This window comes from Alligator sinensis, unplaced genomic scaffold, assembly GCF_000455745.1.
Source record: "Alligator sinensis unplaced genomic scaffold, ASM45574v1 scaffold268_1, whole genome shotgun sequence".
In the NCBI taxonomy this organism is placed as follows: Eukaryota; Metazoa; Chordata; order Crocodylia; family Alligatoridae; genus Alligator; species Alligator sinensis.
In genome coordinates, this window is record NW_005841853.1 from 3,640,145 (window position 1) to 3,648,106 (window position 7,962).

The 7,962-nt window shown below is 46.7% G+C and overlaps 1 non-coding gene across 1 annotated transcript; it reads right to left on the reverse strand.

Moving 5' to 3' along the window:
- Positions 1 to 6,664: 6,664 nt before the first annotated feature.
- On the reverse strand, positions 6,665 to 6,737 carry TRNAR-CCG. The gene has a single exon. It is a non-coding gene; the product is annotated as a tRNA-Arg (tRNA).
- Between the last annotated feature and the right edge of the window lie 1,225 nt (positions 6,738 to 7,962).

The window sequence follows — 7,962 nt, forward strand, 5'->3', positions numbered from 1 at the left end:
TGGCTTGGCAGGGTTCAAGATGATACGCACTGGTTCAGCACTCAGCATGTGCCCCACTTCATTTGCATGGGTGGACCACAGCTGTGGAGGTACTCGTGCCAACAGTTCCTCTTGCAAGTAGGAAGTGTCAGGTTCAGAGTACTCCTGGGTTAGCAAAGCCACAAGCTCAGTTTCCCTATGTTCTGGTACCTCAAGGTAAACACCATCTGGGCTACAATAAATCACGCATCCCAGTTTACACAACAAATCCTTACCAAGAAGGTTGACAGGTGCACAGGGGCTAAGAAGAAAGGCATGATTTTCAGACAAAGGGCCAATAGAGATGGAGACAGGTTCAGAGACGGGATGTGGGATAGGTTGTCCGCCTATACCGACAGCATTTATAGTTTCAGGAGAATAAGGTAGAAAAGGAAACTCAGCAGCCTTTAGCGTGGAGCGGGATGCTCCGGTGTCGACAAGACAGGAGACAGGTTTACCAGAAATAAGGCATTCAACAAACGGACCAGATTGGTCAGTAGCAAGCAAAGGAGCGATGATGTCACTGTCCCTCAGGCTGTCCTATTCAACACTGGGAAAATTGACAGGAAGTGGAGGTGGGGGCAGGGACTGGGGTCTGGGTCCTTGGCCGGGGCGCTTGGGGCATTCTGATTTCCAATGTCCTTCTTGCTTGCAATAATGACATTGGTTCCCATAGCCTGGGTTTTGTGGGCTCAAGGATCTATCTCTTCCCCTGAATCTACCCGGGCCTCCCCTTCCCCGTCCTCGTCCCCTTCCTCTACCTGGACCCTGCAACTGAGAAATCTGTAAGGCCATTAACTTAAACTCGGCATTGTCTTTAGACCGTTCCAATTTGTTATGAAAATGGTTAGCCGCAGCAAGGACTTCAGTCAAATCTTTAGTTTCCCAGCCAATAATTACTGTTTGAATTTTCTCAGCAATTTTAGGGTTAAGTCCCTGGATGAATGCTGCCACTATTGCTTGTTTAGCATTTCCGACTGGGTTATCCATTCCTGAGTATCGTTCAAATGCCTGTTTGAGGCGTTCCAAATAGTCACTGGGGTGTTCATTTTTGTTTTGTTTACAGGTATTTATTTTGGTCCAGTCTGCCTTTTTTGGGCAAATTGTGAGAACTGCCTGAACCAAAGCATTTCTCTTGTCAATAAAGTCTTGGCCAATCCCTGGGTTTTGATCTGGCCAAGTACAGGCAGCATACAGACGTAGCATAGTTTCCTTGGGCAAAATCGATCGCATGAGCTGATTAATGTCAGCCCATGTTGGATTATAACAATTTATAACAGTCTGCAATTCTTCCTGAAATTTTTCTGGGTCTTCCCTGATTTTGGGGAATTTTTGAGTTAAATTGTAGAGATCACCTGGAGTCCAGGGTGCATGCACGGTTACTATATTTTGTCCATCGGTGCCAATGCCTGGCATTTGTCTTAGGGGGTAAACTTGTGCAGCTCGGGATCTAAGATTGATGGGAGATCTTTCCATGCCTATTCCCATTCTTCTAAATACACCTGTGGTGGGTTGTGACCCAGGAGTAAATTGCCACACTGGTGATGATTGAGTGGCAGATATGGTGGATGAGTCCAGACTATTAAGCTCCGTGGATGGATTTACTGAAGGAGCTTCAGCTAATGAGTTAATAGCCTGGGCTGCAGCCTGATGTTGAACCGGTTGTTGCTGATGTGGGAGTCCCAGGAGAGCAGGGTTCGAACAAAGGTCAAGGATATCCTCTGCTGGCTCCGGTGGTGGGGGCGCCCCGGGCAATGCTGGATACATCGGAGCGGTGGCCGGCGTGTAATTTGGGGGAGCAGCCAATTTCTCCCGAACAGCTTGTAACTGCTGTTTTAATTTTTCTTGAGAGTCTTTTAGGCTCCTAGTTTGAGATTCTGTCCGCCTTTTGGACATTTCATCATACCAATAAAAGAACGCGTCCCACTGGTTTTGTGGTGTTTTGGATCCACGGGACTCTAAAGCCCCTCTTAAGTGCACTATTTTATCCTGATCAAATGTTCCTTCTTGTGGAAAATGCTTCACAGGATCATCCCTAGTATACCAGTTCCACTTATCCAGGTACTTGCAAGCCTCGGGAGAATAGTGTGTGTACATAAAGTACGCCGGAGTCCCCTTAGGGGGGACGGGAACTTGTTTAGACTGACTCGTTCCCATTTTCAGTCACACAGGGAGACGTAGGAGAGGCTTATTTAGGATGTCCGGGCCGCTCAGTGCCTTGCCCCGCAGTTTTTCACTGCCCAGACAAAAGGCTTCTGACCCGACACCGGCTCATAAAATGGAAATGGGAAGGGAAACACAAGAGGAATCCTTTCACTCCTGCTCTCGGCAGAAGCTACTGGGACAAGGGGTTTGGAAAAGACAAAATCACTCAGACGCCCTGTCCACTGGGTCACGAGGTTTCAGCTGGGCCCCCTTGCTTTCGACGCTACCTTTTTTAGGCAGAATCGGGGCGGCTAGACCCAGCCTTAGTCCCAGACCTGGTCAGTGGCTCCTTTTTCTAAATGCACACACACACATTTATTCAATCACTGGGAAGCCCTGTCCACTGGGTCACGAGGTTCCAGTTGGGCCCCCTTGCTTTCAAAACTGCCCTGTCAGGCAGAATTGGGGCGGCTGAACCCAACCGTAGTCTCAGACCTGGTCAGTGGCTCATATTTCTAAATACACACACATGCACATTCATTCAGTCAGCCAGACCTCCTCCCCCACACCGCCTTAGTTAATTAACGACAAGCCCGATGTGCTGTAGGATGAAGGTGCTTCATACAGTTTCTCCCTAAATAAAACGTACGTTACCAGACACAAAATGGGATCCTTTACCAGACAGAAAATTTTAGCCGGCAGTAAGGTTCAGACTGACCTGTTTTAACAAGGTTCAGATCCAGTTACCACGGCCAAGTTGGGAGCCTACAGGCAGTCCTCCTCCGAAACCCCAATAGAGATTTTGAATTAGGTCTCTTACCTCTCAAGTTTGGCGCCTCGGGGTTCGGGGGGGGGCAGTCTGCGGTCCTCCTTTCTCAGCCTGTGTTCTGGATCCGAGTCACGGCACCAGGAATTGTCGTGGAAACACACGCAGCATACTTTTGGGTCAGGTCAGCAGAAGCTTTTATTCAAAAGAAACTACAGCTGTAGGGGGGACTCCAAAGTGACATGGATCTCCCAAGCACTTGGAAGGGGTCCCCCCCCAAGAGCAAAATCAGGAGGCTTATATACTTTTTAACAGTTGCTTACAACTCACGTGATCATATAGTGAAATTAGCATGAAAAGCGGCTATAACATTACTTCATTATTTCTTTGCTGTAATCAGGATGGGAACTAATGGGGGAGGCGAGGTTAGTTCACAAACCTCCTTCTTGCACCTGCAAATCAGAGTTGTACATACTTTTTGCTATCTTTAAGGCCGCGGTGAGCGAAGCAGTTGCAGAGGAGTTACAAAGAACAAACACTTTTTCTTATCTGTTCTACTATACAGAGCCAGCAATTCTCCACAAAGCGGTTATGTCATCTTATAACTAAAATAGTCAAAGTTTAAGGCATATATTTTTTCTGATTCCACACTAACATGAGGCCTAGGGTGCCTTAAATACTATAAATGGGAATACTGGGTAGAAACTCTGAAGAATTTCTACGAGGCAAAGCAGGTTGTTTTAACCCTCTCACCTGCCGCCAAATCCATCTCAAGGCTTTTGGTTATATTTCATAGATATTTCATAGACATTAGGGCTGGAAGGGACCTTGGGAGATCGAGTCCAGCCTCTTGCCCCAGGGGCAGGAAGTCAGCTAGGGTCAAAGGATCTCAGCAAGATAAGCGTCCAGATGTTTTTTAAAAGAGTCCAGAGTAGGTGGTTGCACGACCTCTGGAGGGAGTCTATCCCAGGCTTTGGGGGCTCGGACAAGTGGATCGCTCCTTTGCTGATCAGTCTACCATGCGTCTAATCCTCGATGCTAGATGGTGCTCCAGAACTCAAGATCTCTTACACTCCTCTACTGAGCAGAGCAGTCAACCAGGCTTCAGGAGATCTGGGCCTTACTCCTGGTTTTCCTTCTGTGGGAACTCAGGCAAATCCGTTTGGCTCTCTGTTTCTTCCTCCTCGTACGAAGTACCTGCCTTCTCCAGATAGAGAGGAAGTTTTCCAGGCCTGGCACTGTCTATTCCTATGCATTTGCACAGTGCCAACTGCAGTGAGGTCCCAATCCCAAGTGAACATCTACGCAACAACCAAATAATAATAATAGTTCTTAGAATCACAGGATCATACAACAGAAGGATTGGAAAGGGCCTCAGGATCCCTGCTTAAGGCAGGATGATTGCTGTCCAAGCTATCCCATACAAGTGTTTGTCTAAACTATACAAGCAGCCTTGTTGCACGAGGCCCACTGCTGCAAAACACCAAAACAACTCCACATCAGTCTTTAGGATGAGGTAGGAGATCTGCAGCAGCAGAAGTGATATGAAAACAGTCTGTGACTTAAGGAAGTTGGAAAACCACTGCTCTCACCAGAAACCTCTGGGGTTTAGTCCCAACAGGAGCACTGCTGTACCCCAGTCAAAATCCCCAGCCTTGGCTGCAGCCAACACCCAATGCTTCTAAGGACCCCCAGTACCTGCAGCAATAGGGGCAGAAAAAACTTCTTTCCACGCCCTGGGGTGGCCAGCAAATTGGTCAGACCCCACACAGAGAGGCAAGACGCTTGCAAGAAGAAGCATGGGGCAGGGGGAAACAAATACCCTCCATTCAGCTCTGCTCTTTTTTTCTTCAGGCTAAATTTGCACGGGAAACAATCAGTGTACCTCCAATGGAGCTCTGCTGACTTATACCATTGAAGACTGGACTCTTATATTCATTCACCTGTCCAAAAGCTATTGCAGGGTTCACAGAGAGCTATTGAACAGCTCCTTCTTGGGGCAAGGCTTGTATTACCCCGGATTTTATATTGGCACGGTAAGGCCACTCACAGCAGGTGAATCAAATAGGAGGGTCAGGCAAAAGTAGCCAGGACCCATCTTCATAAACAAGTTATTTAAACACGACAAGGATAGCAGAGTCTTCTCCATGCCGGAAGATTTAGGGCCACAGTGATATCTGATAGCAAAGATTCAGATTCAAATAAGATGGATCTTACCTCATGATCTGGGAAATTATTAAAATCTGTAATGACTTGCACATGCAAATGGACCTAATGATTCTGTTGTCCTCTGATATTCAATAACTAGACATGAAAAAAGCTGATTTATTAACTGCCCAGCAAGCATCTTATTAGATGGCTTAATAATGCTATATTAAATGAATTTGCATTTGCAAATGATGAGATTTGCTCTTGATTCCTGTATTTACCCGCAGTGTGTTAAGCAGCTCGGTTAATCTTTTAGTGTAAAATTAAGTAATGAAGGATACAAATTCAAACCAACATGCATATGCAAATTAACTCAGTGACTTAATTGTCTCTTCCACCTGCTTGATGGTGGGATTTTTCTGAAAGGTTGATTGTTACACTTGCTAATTGTTCTGTTCTAGTCAAGCGCTTATCACTGCGGTAACGGCATTGATATAGTGCATTAAAACATACGGCTGATATCTGTCATGTGCCGCATGATTTAGGATAAATGCTGTATTATCACCAACGGTATTTGTTGGCAACCTTCTTATCATCACTTATTTATTTGTGACAGTGCCTAAGGGCCAATAGAGACGGTTGTCCCAGAATAACAGACCCTGCCTGAAGACATCATCATCTTGATAGACACTGTTCAAAGCATTTGTAGTTTAAATAGACAAAATGGTCACAGAGAGGAAGGGCGATTGCATATGAGCAAAGCAAATACACTCTTGTGGAGTTGCACACGTGACAATGGAATCACATACCCAAAAGGAACAACCTCTCGCTCCTTCCCCAAGTTCCTTGAACTGGAAAAAAATCATGGGAGTATTTCAAGTGATCATTGGTTTTCTGAAAAAAATTGGGCCAGAGCCTGAATTGGTTGAAAGAAGCAGATTTCTGTGGAAGTCAAGGAGGACATGCTGATTAATACCAGAAGATGATATGTTCCCTGGATTTTGCTACACAACCATTTTGGGTCCAAAGCAAACTATCAGCTCCTCTTCAAAGCAAAGTAGTAGCTAAAGTATGTGGGAGGCAAAGGAGATTGTGATAAATAATTTAAGAAAATAATCCTTGAAGTATGTTGTCTTTGAGGTTCACAGCATGTGCTAATAGTGCATGTCAAGAACATGATGGACTGTATATGGCCAAGCCGCACCTCTTGATCACGAAGAAAGAAGCTTTCAAGCAACTGTCATCATCCGTAGGAATGCAATGGTTTGTTTGAAAAGATTTGGCTGATTTGGATATTCTGCCATAGACTAAACAGACAGCAGTCCTCACCGTGCTGGACACAGCTGCCAAGTCTGTTGTTGTGAGCAGAGGAGGAAGGGAAGGGAGGGATTGCAGCTGGCGCACAACTCAGGGTGGGGAGGTACCATCACTCCTGGGGCACTTTGGTGAAGAGCTCATAGTCTAGGCCCTGATATATTTATAAGCTGACACTAAATCCTGCCCTTTGCAGCCCATATGGCTTATTTTTCAGGCACCTGAAGGGACCACATGAGATCAACAGGTCCAGTCCCTAATAAAGTAGCTGATTGACCCAGGTGGGACTTGAACCCACAATCCCCAGCTCCGGAAACTAGTGCCTTATCCATTAGGCCACTGGGCCTACCTACCTGCATCCCTTTCCCAGCTACCCGATGAGTGGCTCTTCTCTGGACTCTGTCAACCCTCTCCACATCCTTCTTGAAGTGCGGTGCCCAGAACCGGATGCAGGACTCCAGCTGCCGTCTCACCAATGCCAAGTAGAGTGGAAAAATAACTTTCGTATTTTTATTTGAGATGCATCAGTTGGTGCATGCCAGCGTAGTGCTTGCTCTGCTGATGGTAGCATCACACTGGTGGCTCATGTTCATTTTATGGTCAATTATGACCCCCAAGTTCCTTTCAGATGTGGTGCTAGCAAGTACAGCACCACTGAGCCTGTACATTTGTTGCATTTTTCCTCCCCAGATGGAGCACTTGACACTTCTCGGTGTTGAACAGCATCTGGGTCTGGTCTGCCCATCTAACTAATGTGTCTAGGTCTTTCTGGATCATCACCCTACCCTGATGCATGGCCGCCCTTCCCCACAGCTTAGTGTCATTGGCAAACTTTGCCAGTGTGCTTTTCACCCCAACATCCAAATCAATGCTGAAGATGTTGAGAAACACTGGTCCAAGTACCAAACACTGGAGAGCCCCTCTGGCAGCCTTCTACCAGGTCGACACAAATCCATCAATTAGTGCTGTCTGGGTCCAACCCCGCAGCCAGTTTCCCACCCATCTGACCGTTGAATTGTTGAGCCCATAGTCCCCTAGTTTTACACCCCGTTCACATGAGCAAACTCTGGAATAGACTCCTGGCTGGGGTGGTGCCTGGAGATCTTTGAAAGGAGACTGAATGAACCATGTGCTGGAATTATTTGACCCTTTCCTGCCCAGAGCATGGGGGCTGCACCCGACGAGCTCACAAGGTCCCTTCCAGCCTGAAACTGCTGTGAATTTGTGAATCTGAGTTCAGCACACACAGACTGGTTTATAAATAGCAGAACTTGGTCTGAGATTTGCCCCCCACAACACACACCAAAAGACGAACCCATGTTTTGTTCCCTACTGATCTAAACCACATCGCTTACAGAAAACCACGTAGCTTTGATCCCGCCTCGGGCTTTTTGAATGTCTGTACCTAGCCATAGAAGTGACAGCCCCTGCCAGGAGGAGCTTGTAATCTAAATCATCAGGGTGAGGGAGAGGAAAGAAACAAATACCAGGGGACTTTGCAACCAGCTGAGTAGGCTTCAATAATCAGTGCGCTGACATTACAGAAAGCAGGGCATGGCGCATCGTGTGAC